Source organism: Hyperolius riggenbachi, chromosome 12 (genome assembly GCF_040937935.1).
Source record: "Hyperolius riggenbachi isolate aHypRig1 chromosome 12, aHypRig1.pri, whole genome shotgun sequence".
NCBI classification, from domain to species: domain Eukaryota; kingdom Metazoa; phylum Chordata; class Amphibia; order Anura; family Hyperoliidae; genus Hyperolius; species Hyperolius riggenbachi.
The window spans coordinates 76,406,663-76,426,710 of record NC_090657.1 but is presented as its reverse complement, the minus strand read 5'-3'; the positions used below and the strand labels follow the sequence as shown (position 1 = coordinate 76,426,710).

At 47.9% G+C, this 20,048-nt stretch overlaps 1 long non-coding RNA gene across 2 annotated transcripts in view; it reads right to left on the bottom strand.

Moving 5' to 3' along the window:
- LOC137541142 (uncharacterized) overlaps positions 1-20,018 on the bottom strand; it is a 33,249-nt gene extending 13,231 nt beyond the window's left edge. For both annotated transcript variants that reach the window (XR_011025086.1, XR_011025087.1), the window contains exons 1-2: positions 19,935-20,018; positions 9,158-9,305 (exon numbers count right to left, since the gene is read on the bottom strand). This is a non-coding gene — a long non-coding RNA (uncharacterized lncRNA). The remainder of the gene's footprint in view (positions 1-9,157; positions 9,306-19,934) is intronic.
- Positions 20,019-20,048: the final 30 nt, after the last annotated feature.

Genomic DNA, 20,048 nt, shown 5'->3' with positions numbered 1-20,048 from the left:
AGCGTCCATCATCTGCAGCGATCGTCCTTTAATACAGTTCCTGCAGTGCCCATCTGCAGCGATCGTCCTTCAATACAGTTCCTGCAGTGCCCATCATCTGCAGTGATCGTCCTTCAATACAGTTCCTGCAGTGCCCATCATCTGCAGCGATTGTCCTTCAATACAGTTCCTGCAGTGCCTGTCATCTCCTGCAGTGTTTGTCCTTCAATACAGTTCCTGCAGTGCCCATCATCTGCAGTGACCATCTCCATCTCATCACCTGCAGGACCTATAACCTCCTGCAATGAATGCCTCCTTCATCCAATGTCATCAATTACAGCTCCAGCCAACTTAAAACATCAATTGCCACTCCCGACATCAACTAGCCTTAAGCCTCCAGCTCCAGCCTTTAACAACCATGTTAGCAAGCCCCTCCAGTCATCCACAAGCATCCTAGCTTGCAGCCCCAGCCATCTACAGCCATCTTTCATGCACCCGGAATGTGGACATATCTGAGGTACTTATTCATTATTTGGCCTTCAGTTCAATTCCAGCTTGGAGCTGTGCCACACAACCCACTTGTCACACAAACTTATGAGAATATCTGGGTACTTACTCGCAGAATTCCCATGGGTTTGTATGATGCCGGGGAGGTGGGAAGCATGGCACTTCTCCAACTTAGATATAAAGTTGATGCCACATCTAATAACCTCCTTAGCGGTATGATTCATCCCAGATTTAGTGTCTAAAAGCAGCACAACTCTTTCTGTGAAAAGAATCACACCACTAAGTACAGTCAGCCAGAAAGCCCCCCACCTAGTTTAGGCAGCCAGAGAGTGACCCCTGAGAGTAGGTAGCCAGTGACCCCCGAGTGTAGACAGCCAGAGTGTAACCCCTAGTGTAGGTAGCCTGTGACCCCCGAGTGTAGACAGCCAGAGTGTAACCCCTAGTGTAGGCAGCCAGTGACCCCCGAGTGTAGACAGCCAGAGTGTAACCCATAGTGTAGGTAGCCAGGGACCCCCGAGTGTAGACAGCCAGAGTGTAACCCCTAGTGTAGGTAACCAGTGACCCCCGAGTGTAGACAGCCAGAGTGTAACCCCTAGTGTAGGTAGCCAGTGACCCCCGAGTGTAGATAGCCAGAGGGTACCCCCTAGTATAGGTAGCCAGTGACCCCATACAGGTAACAAACACCTGAATTGCTAAATATATGTCAGGGTATGATACAATCAAACACTGGGATCTAACAATCCCCATTAGCCCCTAAATGTATAATGGGTACTATAGTACCTAAAACATAACCTTTAATAAGTCGTTTGATAAAAATGGGCCATTAAACCATGACCATATAACACATAACATCTGGGGGGGGGACTCCACACACACACACACACACACACACTCTCACACACACACACACACACACACACACACACACACACACACACACACACAATAAATCGATACTATGACCAATTCATCTCATGAAGAAGATAGGGTAAAGGCTCAGCCCAAATACAGCTGACAGTACATTATTAGCCACACCCAAATACAAGAAACTCACAGCGGTAAATCACAAGGTCATAGAAGGAAGACGTCACTGGCTGAAAGCTACAGATATCTTAACTTGTCATATACAGGGTAGGAAAATACCTCAAGTCAGTGCAAACCAAGTATAGAAATGATCCCTACTAGCCACAGAATTTATAATAGGTACTATAGTACCTAAAACATAACCTTTAATAAGTTGTATGTTAAAAACAGGCCATTAAACCATTACCATATAACTCAACATTTGGGGGGGGGAGGGACTCTACATATATATATATATATATGTAATAAATGAATACTATGACCAATTTATCTCATGAAGAAGATAGGGTAAAGGCTCAGCCCAAATACAGCTGACAGTACGTTATTAGCCACACCCATATACAAGAAATACACAGCGGTAGTGGAAAGTCACAAGGTCATAGAAGGAAGATGTCACTAGCTGAAACTTGTCATATACAGGGTAGGAAAAGACCTCAAGTCAGTGCAAACCAAGTAGTGAAAGCAGGCAATATAGCCTAATTACTGCTGCACTGCTTGATAACCCAAATCATGTCAAATAGGACTAACCCCCCATTGACTAACAGACACCCATTATATCAACATGTTTCGCTTATTAATACAATTAAGCTTCGTCAGGAAAAATAATAAAAGGTGCAGTGCATAACAAAGTGGCATGAAGTCAGAGACCTGACTTGGCCTATACTTCCTGTCACTTTGTTATGCACTGCACCTTTTATTATTTTTCCTGACGAAGCTTAATTGTATTAATAAGCGAAACATGTTGATTTAATGGGTGTCTATCTGTATTACCCGGCACCCATTGTTCCAGTCTCCCCTATTATATGTAGAAGTGGGTGCTTCAGAGGTTCCTCAGCTGTAAATCTTGGCCTTTGATGTGGACACATCTCAGGTACAAGTTATTTTCTGCCAGTCAGTTCAGCTCCGGCTTGACCGTTTTACCATACAACGCACTAGTCATGTAAACCAGTGAGAAAATTTTAGTAGCTACTGCTAGAATTCCCATTGGTTTGTATGATGTCAGGGAGGTGGGAGAAATGGCATTATTCCAACTTAGACCTGAACTTGATGCCATACTTCAGGAAGAAACTATGTCTGGGAAGGACCCCTGTGTACATGTTGTATCTGCAGCTTTGATTTCAGCCCTGAACCTGGAACATCACCACACCCCCACACATCACACAAACCAATAAGAGCATGTAAAGATCCCATTGGCTGCACTCTTACTGATTAGTGTGATACCGGGGAGGGTGAGGGTCATGGTGAGGATCCAACTAAGAGCTTAAATTGTTGCTACATTTACAACATGCACCTGGGCTTGTAGGGTTGGGTGCCCACAGGGTCAATTACAGTACACCTGGGGTTTTGATCAAAGCTTTGCATCTGCTGTATTTGTGACTTTCACTTCAGCTCTGAGCACAGAGCTCTGCCAGGCTTCCCACCTGTCACACACACCCATGAGAGCACATCAGCAGCAATTGTCAGAGCTCTCATTGGTCTGTGTGACATGGGAGGGTATGGGTGGGCATGGGTGGCATGGCACAGCCCCACCTCAGAGACGAACCTGTTGTCACACTTACAGTATATGTGTAGGCTTGTTGGTAAGGCTGCCTCATAGATTCCCTAAGTGGGAACCCCGGGCTTTGATCAAAGCCTCATGTATGTTGGACCTGTGGCTCTGACTTCATCTGTGAGCTTAGATTTATATCATGCGCCCCACACATCACAGAAACCTGCAAGGACACACAGCAGCCAATTAGCTGCAGTCTTGCTGGTCTGTGTGATTCAGGGGGTGGGAGTCATGGTGTGGAGTCAACACAGAACTGACGTTTTTGCCACATTTACAACACTCCCCGGCCTGCAGAAGTAGGTGCATCATAAGTTCCCCGATTGTTAAAAGGACCCTGAGCAGTGGGGGAAATTCACTTCAGCCGAAGTCCCCTCTGCTCAGGTCCCTTTAATGTTGGCCTTTGATGTGGACACATCTCAGGTACAAGTTAATATTCTGGCCTTCAGATCAGCTCTGGCTTGGAGTTGTACCACACAACCCACTTGCCAAAAAAAAACAGTGAGATTATCTTAGTAGCTCCTCCTAGAATTCCCATTGGTTTGTATGATGTCAGGGGAGTGGGAGACATGGCAATACTCTAATTTAGACCTGAGGGTAATGTCACATTTAGGGAAGGCATTAGGTTAATAGAAGGAGGGTCAAGGGAAGGATAGGCCAGGGATCCCTGGGAGTTTAGTCATCCTTGTGTGCATGCTGTATCTGTAGCTTTGGTTTTACCTCTAAACCTGGAACATTACCACACCCCCACCCATCACACAAACCAATCAGAGGACACAGGCATCCCATTGCCTGCACTCTTAAGGTGCCCATACACTCGTCAGATTGGCAGAAGATAGATAAGAAATGCATCTGATGATCTATCTGATGCGTTTTTAGAACATTTTTTACCAGGATAGAATTCCAATAGATTTCGAAATTTGATCTGATGGCATTTTTTTGCCATCAGATTTCCATTAAGGCCAATGCAAACTGATAAGCAATCTCATCAGATCGACCTAAATTTTCCACCCTGCCAGTTCGATGGAAATCCATCGATCGGTCGGCCAGAAAATCGGCTGAGTGTATGGGCCCCTTTACTGATTTGTGTGATACCGGGGAGGGTGGGGGTCTTGGTGTGGCTCCAACACAGAGCTGAAACTGCTGCTACACTTACAACATACACCTGGGCTTGTGGTTCAGGGGTGGGAGGCATGATGTGGCATCAACTCAGAACTGAAGTTTTGGCCACATTACAGCATGCGCCCAAACAAACACACTTGGGTGCAAAGTAGGTTCCCTTTTGATATGGACATATTCCAGATGTATGAATGCCAGGCCTCTATACATCACAGGCCACACATCTCTCGCCACCTATCACAGGCCTCTATACATCACAGAGGCCTCCAGGACACATATCTCTCTCCAGCTATCACTTTATATCAAACTAACCATTGCCTCAGTTATGTGTGTTTGCCTCCTTGTCTGAGACTTCCATCTATGTGCCTGAGATATCATTTATTTATATTAATGCATTACGCTGGCTACCTACTTGTGGTAGGACCTGGGTATCGGCAAGTAAGGGACTGCCTGTTGGGGTGAAGTATGGTGGGGACTTTGTGGGCCCCGAGCCGCTACGGTAGCCATGAAGGCCTGACAGGAACCACAATGGGTCAAGTCAAGTAATGCATTATGAATGATATTTCATGGCTATGGGAGGCATCTAGGTTCTACTTCTCTGCAGTTTTTGTCATCACGTTTGAGAATAATACTAACACCACGATTGTAATACTATTGTGATAGGTGGCTTTTTCTGTATATGTTCGTATTGTCCAGCTTATTGATAAATATGTGATGTGTGAAATTGTTTTATGGCAATTCCAATTTCTATTGTTTGTATATATTAAATGTATAATAAACTTTCTTGAATTTATTTCTGCCTCCTTAGTCATGTATTTGTACCGGTATATTTTTTTTTGATTGCCTCACAATGGTTCAGATGTCCGGTGCACACTAGCAGTGGGGTCCCATTTTCTGTTATCTATGGGTTCCGGTATTGTTAATTGGGGCCTTTGAACAGAATCATGTGCCTGTAGCTGAGCTAATCACTTATTATTTGAAATGAGGTCTCTGCCCAGTCCCCGCCCATCACACAATCCAGTGAGAGCACGCCAGCAGCCATTACTGGAGCTCTTATTGGTTTGTGTGACATGGGAGGGTAAGGTAAGTATGGGGGGCATGGCACAGCCCTATCATGGAGCTGAACCTGTTGTCACATTCCCTTATTGTGATCCCAGGACCCCAGTCAATGTAATGAGCATGATATATCTTTGGTTCTTTATTTATATTTTCTACCAAGCACTTCATCCATTATATAAACCAGTGAGGGCACATCAACAGACACTTGGCAGCGCTCTTGCTTGATTGTGTGACATCAGGGGAGGGAGGGACTGCAGTAATCACAGGTTCTGCATACCTCCCAACTTTCTGAGATGAGAAAGAGGGACACTTTAAGACACGCTCCTGCCACACCTCTAACCACTCCCCCACCGCAAACCAATAGCCACACATACCCGTAAAAATACGTAAGCAAAAGATGTAATATTACAATTCAAACCACACTGGCCTTTTCTATTATCACTAGCTTTTCTTCATATTAACATTTGAAATTAAGAAATACAGTGGTTTGCAAAAGTATTCGGCCCTGTAACGATCGGTGTCAACACACAGAGAGAATCTGATTATTGGTGATCTGCAGTATCACCAAGAATACAGATATATACCTGATTATTGATGATCTGCAGAATCACCAATAATACAAGTATAACTAACCTCTGGACACCTGATGAAGTGTAAGTGTTTGGTGCAACAGTATATGAGCCTGGATCACCTGAGGAGCAGGTGACCCTAGACCGTAACGAGTATCTCCTAGTTAGGGTTGGAGATAACCAGAGAGCCAGTGATTCCCTGAACTGCTGGGAGTCAGACTCTACTGCAGTCAAAGGACTCCTATAGGATAGAGTCCCTAACTGGATTGCAGAGAGGTCCCTCTGAGGGACAGGGAGTCCCTGAAACTACTGGACACCCCACCGGGGGGTGTCACAGGTAGCAGGGTCGGTCAGGCCGGGTCGGCAACACACGAGCAGATAAGGTACAGATACAGAAGGCTGATTCGGTAACCAGGGACAGGCAGGGTTGGCAACAGGTAATCAGATATGCAAAGGTACCGAATCAGAGAGCAAGAGAAGAGTCAAGAGAGCAATAGGTCATAACAGATATCAAGCAGAGGCCTAGTCTAGCGTGTGAGGTCCGTGGTCTCAACACTCAGGAACTGATCTAAAGAATTACACAGCAATGACACATTATCCCTAATCTTGGGTGTGAGGTCCGTGGTCTCTACACCCTGGAACTGGTCTAAAGAATAACACAGCAATGACACAGTATCCCTAATCTTGAGTGTGAGGTCCGTGGTCTCTACACCCTGGAACTGGTCTAAAGTATAACACAGTAATAACACAGTAATAACACCGTAATCTGGCTAAGTGTGAATTCCCAGGTCCACCTGGTTCTAACACACTGAGGGATGTGACTATGGTCTGAGTGCTAACACATAAGCATTCGCAACGGCAGACAACCAGCAACTGACAAGCAAGAAGTATATATAGCAGAGCGCTCCTCAGCGCCGCCCAGTCCCATTCAGCCAATCATCTACTGCGCTGGGATCAGCTGATCATCCTGATCAGCTGATCCTTCTCCTATTGGCATAAAGGGCCTGCCTGTTAGCGCGCGCGCGCGTAGCTCTCCATCTGTGTGCACTACTAGGCTCAGACAAACGAGACGCATGCTGCTGCGGAGAAACCGCCAGTCTGAACGCGGAACCAGCCGCCTCGCTGTCAGACCGTGCGGCGGTGTCTCCGCACTCCATTACAGGCCCCCTTGAAGTTTTCCACATTTTGTCATATTATTGCCACAAACATGAATCAATTTTATTGGAATTCCATGTGAAAGACCAATACAAAGTGGTGTATACGTGAGAAGTGTAACCAAAATCATACATGATTCCAAACATTTAAAAAAAAAAAACTGCATTCGGCCCCCTGAGTCAATACTTTGTAGAACCACCTTTTGCTGCAATTACAGCTGCCAGTCTTTTAGGGTATGTCTCTACCAGCTTTGCACATCTAGAGACTGAAATCCTTGCCCATTCTTCTTTGCAAAACAGCTCCAGCTCAGTCAGATTAGATGGACAGCATTTGTGAACAGCAGTTTTCAGATCTTGCCACAGATTCTTGATTGGATTTAGATCTGGGCTTTGACTGGGAAATTCTAACACATGGATATGTTTTGTTTTTAATCCATCCCATTGTTGCCCTGGCTTTATGTTTTGGGTCATTGTCCTGCTGGAAGGTGAACCTCCGCCCCAGTCTCAAGTCTTTTGCAGACTCCAAGAGGTTTTCTTCCAAGATTGCCTTGTATTTAGCTCCATCCATCTTCCCATCAACTCTGACCAGCTTCCCTGTCCCTGCTGAAGAGACGCACCCCCAGAACATGATGCTGCCACCTCCATATTTGACAAAAGTCCCCTGTGTTAATGGAGCATGTCTGCTGAGAATAAACACAGTTTTTGTACAAAAACAGTGTTTTTTCTTAAATAGAGCTGCCACGCTGCCTCCAGCCGACAAAATCCGCCACCTGATCGTTAGATTTATGTATGGGAACTTTGTTCCCATTCATTAATCTTCCTGCCACCCACCCGTGATGCAGGCTTCTATTGAAACCTGCGTCACTTCCCTAGTAACAATGCAGCAACACATTGTTTCCTATGTATCGTAGTTGTACGCTACATAGTATTTTAATCAGTGGGGACATCTTGTGGCCAAATAGTAAAATTACATTTACAGACATTAGGGAATAAAAAAAATATGTATGTCAAGAGGGCAATATTATTATAAATGTATGGGCTAAAAATTAGCGATGGATGTAAAACTGAAAAAATGTACCTTTATTTACAAATAAAATACTGTCACCATACATTATACTAGGGATATAATTTTAACGTTGCAATAACCAGGACAAATGGGCAAATAAAATGTGTGGATTTTAATTACAGTAGTATGTATTATTTTAAAACTATAATGGCTGAAAACTGAGAAATAATGATTTTTTTCAATTTTTTTTTTGTATTATTCCTGGCAAAATGCATTTAAAATAAAAGAATTCTTAACATAATGTACCACCCAAAGATAGCCTGGTGGCAGAAAAAACAAGGTATAGATCATTTCTTTGTGATAAGTAGTGATAAAGTTATTGGGGAATGAAAGGGAGGAGCGTTGAAAGGGGAAAATTCCTCTCGTCCATAAGGTGAAAAATATCTGTGGACTGAAATGGTTAATAATAATAATAATGGCAGTTTTTGTATAGCGCCTTTCTCCTGTCGGACTCAAAGCGCTTGCGAGGCAGCCACTAGAGCGCACTCAGTAGGCAGTAGCAGTATTAAGGAGACTTGCCCAAGAAACTCCTTACTGAAATAGGTGCTGGCTTACTGAACAGGAAGAGCCAGGATTTGAACCCAGGTCTCCTGTGTCAGAGGCAGAGCCCTTAACCATTACACCATCCAGCCACTGGATGGTGTAAAAAGTACCTTTTTTTGGTACTTTTTTCAGTTGCAAAGTGCAGAAAAGTTATTCTAAATAAAAGGATGAAACATCATCTCCCAGGAGAAAACTTAAATTGCATACGGGCCCTGAGCTTTCTCCTAAGTGATATTTTCAAACGTGGCAGTAAAATGCCTTTCTAAATCAACAGTAAGCAAAAAATAAATAATTGCATAAAATATTAAAATAGTTTTGAAAGTACTTTTCCACCTACTTTCTGGTACCTTTTTAATTGCACATTATTTACAAGTTATTCTAAATAGAAGATAAAAAAATATCACCTAGGAGAAAACACTGGAGAAAAAAACTATTGCATATGAATCCTTTTGTGTTTAAAGTATGGGAGGAATTTCTCACCCAATATCACAGCAGCTCACATTAAGTTGTTGCTAATAGCATCAATACTGACCAATCAGCAGCTTGCACTTGTGAGTAGAAAGACAACAATGAGAACGGGACAACTGCTGGGCAATCCAAGGACATCCACCTCAACGAATCGTCGGGGAAACTTTGTAAAGTCCTCACCATTGGCTCCAAGAAGATTGAACGTCAAGAGACTAGAGAGAAAAATGCTCTCAATGTGATCAGCTTAATCCGATTTTAATAAAACAAAAACAACAAACAAGACAAGACAAATAACATCACAATTTTCTCCTGGTGGACTCAAAGCGCAAGAGCTGCAGACACTAGGATGTGCTCTATAAGCAGTAGCAGTGTTGTGGAGTCTTGCCCAAGGTCTCCTACTGAATAGGTGCTGGCTTACTGAACAGGAAGAGCCAAGATTCGAACCAAGGACTCCTGTGTCAGAGGCAGAGCCCTTAAAGGACAACTGTAACTAAACGGATATGGAGGCTGATGTATTTATTTCCTTTTAAACAATACCAGTTGCCTGGCAGCCCTGCTGATCTATTTGGCTGCAGTAGTGTCTGAATAACACCAGAGACAAGCATGCAGATAATCTTGTCAGATCTATCTTCCTCAGAGGCAGTTAGATAATAAATACAAAACTCCAACAGATCAACTATAACATTGATTCATTCATTCGATTGGTCTATGGGACATCGATGGGCAGAACGGCTGTAGTCCTGCCTTAGGTTGAGTGGTCTAACAGCTGTAAAACTACAGTGTTTAAACAATATAGGTGGAAGGGGAGTGGCTTGTGTAATTTGGGTGGTGCTATGGACCCGTGCTTGGCAGGAACGCTCTAATATTGTAAGTGATGACATGGGCAGATGTCTGAGAAAACCAAGATTGGTAACTAAATTATTACTTAAAAAACCTGGATGGTAGAAGTCTAATATTACTTGACTGCTGGAGGGATTATTATTAATAAATTATTGGGTAAAGTAAATGTATACTGTGTAATATCAACGAAGACATAACCAACCACACAACATGACCAACCGCACAACAAGTTGATTACCTGATCAGTATTACACCCATTGTTCTTTGCGCCTGCTGGAAGCCACTCGCCAGCGTCCCTCCGCCTCAGTATAGCAATAGAAGCATTGTCAGCCAAAGTCTGATGAAGCATGTGTACAGTGCCATTAGTGCCCTGTCAGCCGGCAAGGATCACTGCAGCCAAATACTCACCTTCAGAGGTCTTCTGGATCTGTCGCCGGAGTGCACCAACTGTGTACAGACGAGTCATCAGCCTCCACACACAATGCATCTATTGCTCTGCAGAGGTGGCAGAGGGACGATGAGCTTGTGCAACAGAGCAGATTCTGGTAGGCGGTGAGAACATTGCCATTGTGTGCCACGGCTGAGTTCAGTCCAGCGTCAGGCAGGCCTCTGAACCAGCCCCCCGTTGTCTCGTGTAAATGCTTTTTTGCAAGCATGCAGAAAAGCATTTGGTGGCTTCCAGCAGGGCTTCCCGGCGATCGTCAGTTTTTTTACCCCATGCAGCACAGAAGTATGGTGCGAAACAACCCCTTTTCTGCCATGGTTGCCTCAGACAATGGGAGAAATACGGATCAAAATGCTGCGTTTGCGTGAATGATGTTCTAGCTTCGGTTTGATTAAATTAAATTTAGAAATGTGAATTCAATTTCTTTTACAAGTTTTTGTGGTTGTAACTTCTACTCAAAATGTATTCTAGACACTTGTGAGTCACATTTTGGTAAGTTGCAGCCACAAATCGAATGAAAAATTAATTGAACCGCTTTTTGCACAGAAATCCTGCAAAAATTGAACGCCAGGGAGATTAAAAAGAACCTGAAGAGAGAGGAATACAGAGGCTGCCATCTGCATTCCCTTATTAACACTGCCAGTTGCCTGGCTGTCACACTTTAGTGGTTTAGAATCCCATACCTGCAACAAGCATACAGCCAGTGGAGTCAGGCCAGGCAGCCTGTTGGTAATGTTTAAAGTGTACCAGAGCTGAGTTAATAGGAAGAATCAATACTTAGCTGGGGTTTCCTCCAGTCCCAAAAGCACATGCGAATCCCTCACCATCCTCCTATGGTCTGCCGCTCAGCTGCAATCAGCCCCGATAATTGGTTCAGTCACATCAGCCGGGGTCTTCTGCACATGCACAGGAGGTCAGCACATGCGCAGAAGGCCACGACTGAGAATGGTACTGGGGCTGATCGCAGCTGAACGGCAGACCGTGGAAGGACAGCGAGGGACTCGCATGTGCTTATGGAGCAGGAGGAAGCCCCAGGTAAGTATCCATTCTTACTATTAACTCAGCTCTGGTACATTACACACATAGCAAATATTTCCCTCTTCGCATTTTATTTTCTGTGCTTTAGAAGTTCTGCCTTTTTTATTTATTTATTTATTGCAGCCTAAACTCACCATTTTAAAGTGAGTCTGAAGTGAAGTAAAACAGATACCTCAGGAGAGGGAAGGCTCTGGGTCCTATAGAGCCTTCCCGTTCCTCCTACAGTCCCCACTTTCCAGCACTGTGCTACCGAACACAGGCCATCCTGTACTGCGCGTGCGTGAGTGCGCTCACACAGGCGCAATATTGAGCAGCCAATCTTCAGGAGCAGGGATGCTCGGATGTGCCTCATCCACGAATTCGGCATGCGGATTTTCGTCCGCGTCCACGCAACCACGCGGATTTTTTCCCGTGAATGGCGTAATCACGCGTGGATTCACGCCCGGAGGCGGATTTTCTTTTAACGTTAATAACAAAGCCCCCATACATGCTACAGTCCCCCAAATAGCATGGATTATCGAGGTGGTAAGGGGCAACATAACTTCAACATAAAAAATCCCCCCAATTTTTTTTTTTCTAGAGAAAATGGATTTTAAAGTGAAATCAACACTTTAAATGGGGCTATTAATTGGTAATAAGTGGTTTTAAAAAAGGGATATACGCGTTAAGCAGTCAAAGAGGTGAAGGCGAGTTCCAATGGCACTTGGCGGCGAAGGTACCGCTGGAGGAGGATGAGTGGCTGACGGCAAAAAGGCTCCAGAGAGGTTTTTGTAATTTTTTTTTTTTGTTTTTTTTGCAGCAATTAGCAATGACATCGCAGCAGAGTTGTCAGTGGACACGGGCAGTGTGAACGCAGAGTGCAGTGGTGGTAGCGACTGAGTCAGGAGAAAGACTATGCGGGCGGTCAGTTCAGCAGCACAGAAGGACCACGGCAACATACTGGTGGTAGTAGTAGCAGCACAGCGTCATAGTGCTGGCCAAAAAATTAAATGCACCCGGTGACAGGGGCAGTGTGAACGCAGAGTGTAGTAGCGACTGAGTCAGGAGGTCAAAGCGGGCGGTCAGTTCAGCAGCAGCAGCACAGTAGTAGTAGCACAGCGTGATAGTGCTGGCCAAAAAATTAAATGCACCCGGCGACCCGGGCAGTGTGAACGCAGAGTGTAGTAGCGACTGAGTCAGGAGGACAAAGCGGGCGGTCAGTTCAGCAGCAGCAGCACAGTAGTATTAGCACAGCATCATAGTGCTGGCCAAAAAATTAAATGCACCCGGTGACCCGGGCAGTGTGAACGCAGAGTGTAGTAGCGACTGAGTCAGGAGGACAAAGCGGGCGGTCAGTTCAGCAGCAGCAGCACAGTAGTAGTAGCACAGCGTCATAGTGCTGGCCAAAAAATTAAATGCACCCGGTGACCCGGGCAGTGTGAATGCAGAGTGTAGTAGCGACTGAGTCAGGAGGACATAGCGGGCGGTCAGTTCAGCAGCAGCAGCACAGTAGTAGTAGCACAGCATCATAGTGCTGACCAAAAAATTAAATGCACCCGGTGACCCGGGCAGTGTGAACGCAGAGTGTAGTAGCGACTGAGTCAGGAGGACAAAGCGGGCGGTCAGTTCAGCAGCTCAGAAGGAGGACCATGGCAACTTACTGGTAGTAGTACCATAACACCAAAAAATTAACCAAGGTAGGCACTAGGCAGGTAGTAAATGTCTTTATAAAGGCAGGCATAGTTAACAACAGCACATGCAGCAGCCACTTCATGTCCCCCTGTGTCCGACAATAGGGGCCAGGAACTCACCTTCCACCTTAAGCCTGGTTGATTTTCAGGAAGGTGAGTTTGTCCACAGAGGCGTGGGAGAGCCGAGAGCGCTTCTCTGTGACCACGCCACCGGCCGCACTAAAGCATCTCTCTGAGAGGACACTGGAAGGAGGGCAGGATAGGAGTTCCAGGGCGTACTGGGAAAGCTCGCTCCAGATGTCCCGTCTCTTGACCCAGTACTCCAAGGGGTCCACGGGGCTGTCGGTGTCATTGAGCCCGCTGGATGACCCCATATAGTCAGACACCATGGTGGTCAGTCGTTGCTTGTGCTGGTTGGTGGTGGATGCTGTGGCGGGCACCTCTGTTCTGGGCTGCTGCACTGCATACAGGCTCTTGCTTAGGCTCTTCAGGTCTCCGGGGCGCCAGTTGCTGCTGCTGCTGCTGCTGCTGGTGGTTGTTGTTGTGCTGCTAGTGGCAATGGCAGGCACCTCTTGCTGGCTTGGCAGAGCAGTTACAGTGGGGGTGGAAGGCTGGGGGAATGCTTCCAGTAGTCTGCGCACAAGGGCCTCCTTTAACTCCCTTGTGCGTTGCTCGGTGGTGGATGGCGTCATTAAGTCTCCCAGCTTCCCCTTCAGACGAGGATCAAGCATCAAGGTAATCCAGATGTCCTCCCTTGAACGCATCTGGATCACCCGGGGGTCCCTGCGAAGGCAGCGCAACATGTGCACAGCCATGGGAAACAAGTGGGCCCTGCCAGCAAGATCTTCCTCGTCCTCGCCATTGTCCCATAACGCATGCCTGTCCTCTTCCTGTGCCATGTTGTTGTCCTCCTCAAACCGCCATCCACGTACAACGCCTGCTGCACTCTGCTCCTCCTCCTCCTCCTCATTCAGGTTAGGGACCTCCAACTCTTCCACTACCTGCTGTGAGCCCTCCTCTGAGCTGGACTGTGCTGCCATCCGCTCCTGTTCTTCCAACTGCCTCAGGGCTTCATCCCCACACTCAATTAAATTGTCCATTGCCTGCTCCAGTAGACAAACCAAGGGCACCCACTGGCACACAGAGGCCCGCTCCTCACTGACCATCTTGGTTGCCTCCAGGAAGGGACTCAGCTCCAGGCATACTTGCTGCATCAGTGTCCACTGAGTGGCAGTAATCATGGGGACTTGCTGGTTGCTGGGGACACTTGGGTCTAGCATGTAGGCCCTAAGAGCCAGCCTGTGCTGACACAGCCGCTCCAACATGGCCAGAGTCGAATTCCAGCGAACTGGCATGTCGATGATCAGCCGGTGTTGTGGCCTTCCATACTGCTGCTGTAAGGTGGACAAGGGTGCAGAGGCAGTGGCTGACAGGCGGAAAAAGCGTACCACCGCCAGGGCATCCTGCAGCAGCTCGCTCATCCCCTGGTAGGTGCGCAAGAAGCGCTGCACCACAAGATTGAGCACGTGGGCCAAGCAGGGGATGTGCTGGAGGTTTCCCTGCTGCACTGCTGCCACCAGGTTGGCCCCGTTATCGGCTGCCACATACCCCACTTCCAGGCCTCTGGGGGTCAGCCACCTCCGCTCCTGCTTCCTGAGGGCGGCCAGGACGTTGGTGGCCGTAAGCCTCTCCTTCCCCAGGGTCACCAATTTTAAAAGGGCTTGGCAGTGCCGAGGCTTGGCGCTGCTGCTGCCGAGGCGGGCTTGCTTTCCGGGTGCTGAGGGAGTGTCGTGACAGGACCCTTCTGCATCCCCCCTGATCCCGCGTGGTGGCACCACTAGCTGGGCTGATGCGCTCTTGTCCTCCCTCCCTTCCATCAGTGTCACCCAGTGGGCCGTAAAGGACAGGTAGCGACCTGTCCCAAATCTGCTACTCCACGAGTCCATGGTCACGTGGACCCGCTTGCCCACAGAGTAGTCCAGGGAACGGGCCACGTTTTCCACCGCAAACTTGTGGAGTGCTGGGATCGCGCTCCTGCTGAAATAGTGGCGACTGGGGACTTGCCACTCGGGGATGCCAAATTGGAGCAGCGTCCGCATGGCGCTCCCCTCCTGCACCAGGAAGTAGGGAAGCAGCTGTGATGCCATGGCCCGGGCCAGCAAGCCATTTAGTTTGCGGATCCGCCTGTGGCTTGGAGGCAGAGGCTTGGTCAGACCCTGAAAGGTGTCGCTCAGCAGGGTCTGACGACGCTGGGATGCAGGGGAGACAGAGGAGAGAGACGAACACTGGCTGCCAGCCTCAATGTCTGTGTCCTGAGTAGCCGAGGTGGAAGAGCGCTTGCGTGCTACTACTGCTGCTGCTGTGGGGGATTCACGACCCTGAGGGAGGGATGATGCTGCTGCGCTGGTGGGCCTTCTGCTCTCAGGAACCCCTGCCAGCAGTACCTGCTTCCTCTTAAACTCCGCATACTCGCGGCAGTGGCGGCTTCTCAGGTGGCCCTGGAGGGATGAGGTACCCATCTTGCTCAGACTTTTCCCACGGCTCAATCTTTTGCTGCATAACCTGCACACAGCATACCTTTTGTCATCAGTACATTCCTCAAAGCAATCCCACACTGGTGACTTTAATTTACTGCGGCCCCCACTAGCAGAGGGTGCAGCGGAACAATGTGTGGTAGTAGTTGCCGGGGGTTGCATGGTGGTGCTGCCGATGCCCCTGCCCCTGCCTGACATATGGCGATATCCTTGCCTAGGCCGAGGTGACTCGTCATCCTGCTCTGCCTCTGACCATTCTTCCACGGACTCAGCAGGCTGGTCCACAACGTCGTCATCATCAGCAGCATCTTCATAATCCAGCTCTTCCTCTGACTCCCCTGCCTCCTCTTCTGTCCCTACATCCCCAGACACAGACCCCTCTTCTTCATCATCAGAACTCAACAACGCTTGTGATTGTGGCCCGATCTCAATCTCTGCCACATCAGTCCCCAGTAAGTCCTGAGATTCTTGCATCAGCAGGTTCCCAAAAGCCGGACTGAGGGACAGAACGCTGTCATCCTGGGAGGGCTGCTGACCAGTGGGTGCTGGGGTGGATGTCACAACAAGCGTGGGACGTTGGCTGCTGCTGCTGCTTGGAGTGGTGCTCACAGTAGAGGTCTGGGAGGAAGTCATGATGTCCATGAGTACGTCAGGGTCCATTTGCTCAACCACCACACGGGGACCAGAAACTTTAAAATATTTGGACAATGGCGTCCGCTGACTCGGCCCAGGCTTTGCTGCCCCCCTTTCTGCTGCATCACGACCACGTACAGCTGGGCGTCCTCTCCCTGGACGTGGAGCAGTCCCAGAAGTGGCTGAGGCAATTGAACTCCCTTTCCTCTCACCCCGCGAAACCCTGCCAGACATGTTGCTAGTAATGAATCACTGGATGCAGTGGGCACAGTACAAGGTCACTGAAGGATGCAGTGGGCACAGTACAAAGTCACTGAAGGATGCAGTGGGCACAGCAGTGGGCACTGGATATACAACTAGGTCACTGAAGGATGCAGTGGCCACAGTACAAGGTCACTGAAGGATGCAGTGGGCACAGCAGTGGGCACTGGATATACAACTAGGTCACTGAAGGATGCAGTGGGCACAGTACAAGGTCACTGAAGGATGCAGTGGGCACAGTACAAGGTCACTGAAGGATGCAGTGGGCACAGCAGTGGCCACTGGATATACAACTAGGTCACTGAAAGATGCAGTGGCCACAGTACAAGGTCACTGAAGGATGCAGTGGGCACAGCAGTGGGCACTGGATATACAACTAGGTCACTGAAGGATGCAGTGGCCACAGTACAAGGTCACTGAAGGATGCAGTGGGCACAGCAGTGGGCACTGGATATACAACTAGGTCACTGAAGGATGCAGTGGGCACAGTACAAGGTCACTGAATGATGCAGTGGGCACAGTACAAGGTCACTGAAGGATGCAGTGGGCACAGCAGTGGCCACTGGATATACAACTAGGTCACTGAAGGATGCAGTGGCCACAGTACAAGGTCACTGAAGGATGCACTGGGCACAGCAGTGGGCACTGGATATACAACTAGGTCACTGAAGGATGCAGTGGGCACAGTACAAGGTCACTGAAGGATGCAGTGGGCACAGTACAAGGTCACTGAAGGATGCAGTGGGCACAGCAGTGGCCACTGGATATACAACTAGGTCACTGAAGGATGCAGTGGCCACAGTACAAGGTCACTGAAGGATGCACTGGGCACAGCAGTGGGCACTGGATATACAACTAGGTCACTGAAGGATGCAGTGGGCACAGTACAAGGTCACTGAAGGATGCAGTGGGCACAGTACAAGGTCACTGAAGGATGCAGTGGGCACAGCAGTGGCCACTGGATATACAACTAGGTCACTGAAGGATGCAGTGGCCACAGTACAAGGTCACTGAAGGATGCAATGGGCACAGCAGTGGGCACTGGATATACAACTAGGTCACTGAAGGATGCAGTGGGCACACAAGGATGTCACACTGTGTAATGAGATGCTCATATGCCAGCGAGCGAGCAGTGGGCACTGGGCATGGCACAAGGTCACTGACAGAATGAATGAACAGCGCTGGCAGAGAGTGGCGGCGCCGGCGGTGTGACTGGCTGCCTGCAAATAGTACAAGTGTATAACTGTCACTGGAATATATAAGTGAACACTGCAGCTGCACTAACCTGCCTGCCTGCACTCTACACACAGATAATCCCCACTCACACTGCAGCACTGAACCTGCCTGCACAGCACTACACACAGTTAAATAATCACTAGACTCCCACACTCCCACTACACTACACTGACTACAACTAACTACAGCAATCACTCACTGACTAGCTAACTGTGTACAGTATAAGAGCAGTGTTAGCAAAAAAAAAAAACGCTTTGTTTTTAACACAATAAATGCACTTGCTCAAACAACAATGGCCTGGAGATAATCCTCTCAGCACCACAGTCTAGCAAGGACAGAGCTTTTTCATCATGGCCGCCGCTTTATATTCAGGAGGGGAGGGCATAGCTCCCCTCCTGTGATTGGTTGCTAGGGCCTGGCTGGGGCACTCTGATTGGCCTGCAATGTGTCACTTCCGCATAGTTTGACGCATTTCCGCAAACCACGACTTCAGCGCCGGGTTTCACGAGCGTGAATGCGGATTTCTGTCCGCATTCACGCGTAGCCGAAGCAGATTTTCGTGGTTGAAAATCTATTCACGGCTTAGCGTGTCCGAGGCGGAATGCGTCAAAATGGTCGTGAATCCACGCGTAAGCGTGATCACGACCTGGCGGTGAGCACCACTGTTCAGGAGCACTCAGGCTCCCACAGATTGCCCAAGCCTGCAGAAGTGAGCAGTCTCTGAGCCATTGGTTGGAGACTACTTACGGAGGATACAGCACTGGAACACGGGGGACTGTAGGAGGAACCGGAAGGCTCTATAGGACCCAGAGCCTTCCCTCTCCTGAGGTATCTGTTTTTGTTTTTATTTTACTTCACTTCAGACTCACTTTAAAGAGTACCTGAACAATGCATAAATGTATGAGGTGGCCATACCCGTGGCTTCTTCATTGCCCTCATAAGCCTTCATAGCTCCCCACTGTCCCTCTTTTGGAGGGACAGTCCCTCTTTGGGAGCCCTGTCCCTCTTTCCTCCTTATTTGTCCCTCTTTTAGGACTTTGTCCCTCTTTCTATGTAAATATATATATTTCTCTACTAAAATATGTGTTTGATTGACTCTAAACTTTATTCCCATCCTTTAAATTGATATATAACTAAATTTAAAATGTTATTATGAAGGAAAATGAACCAGGATAGAAAGGACTAGTGTGGTTTGAATTATAAAACAACATATATTTCTTATAAAAACTTTATGGTATGCGAGACCAGGGGCATGGCGGGGACGTGATCAGGGGTGTGGCAGGGGCGTGGCTCAAGTGTCCCTCTTTCTCATCTCAAAAAGTTGGGAGTTATGTTTATAAGCTCCATGTTCCTCAGATTCATATCACTGCAGGGCAAGGTGGTTGGGGGAAGGTCCCCCACCACTTATTGGTTGGTACTGTGCATATCAGGAGGGGGGGGAGGGGCTTTTTTAAATTTGAGCACCCCTCACTTAAGGACCCTCTGCACTGCCCTGCAGGAGAGCAGATGACTTCACTGCTTGTTAGCTGCCCCTGTGAAAGGGCCCTAACCGCTTGGGTGACTATTGGGCTCTATTCATAAAAAATTTGTGGCGAAAAAACTCCTGGAGGGAAAATACCGCAGCGGTATTTTAGACTTCTGAGTGGTCATTCATAAAAATCTTGCCAGCTGCAATGCAAGTGCGGAGATCTCCCGCTGAAGGCTGGCGGTAAGCTGTCAGAAGGCATGCGGAAACACACCGGCAGAGTCCCTCCGTGCACTGCTCTCTCTGGGAGGTCTGTCCCATTCACTTGTATGTAATCCGCAGGCTTCGAGGAAGCGGTATTTCCCGTCCACATACCGCTTCCTCTAATCTTTATGAATGGCCATTTTGTTACTTTTTTCTAGATAAATCTAGAAAAACACTGCAGAAGGCGGAAATTTCTCGCTCTGCTGGGGGATTGCAGATTTTCATGCGGGAACAGCTTTTATAAATGCTTACTTACTTTGCTAAATGGTCGGGAAAGTCCACTGTTTTGAGCGGAAAACTTGCGGTAACGGTTTATGAATAGAGCCCATTGGAGGTGGGAATGCTGCTTGAGGTTAGTTAGTTAGAAAAAAAACCCTGGGCTAAAGTGGGACTTCTATATGAGCTCACTAGAAGTATAAAAGGGAGGCGTATACAATCCCTATCACTACTATTACGTCTCTCTGGCGCCATCTAGCGGTAGATTTCACTCCCTTCTTCATGGTCTCCAAAAACATGGCCGCCTGTGGTGAGGCTGTAGCAGAGCCTGAGTGCACGTGTCACTTCTGGCA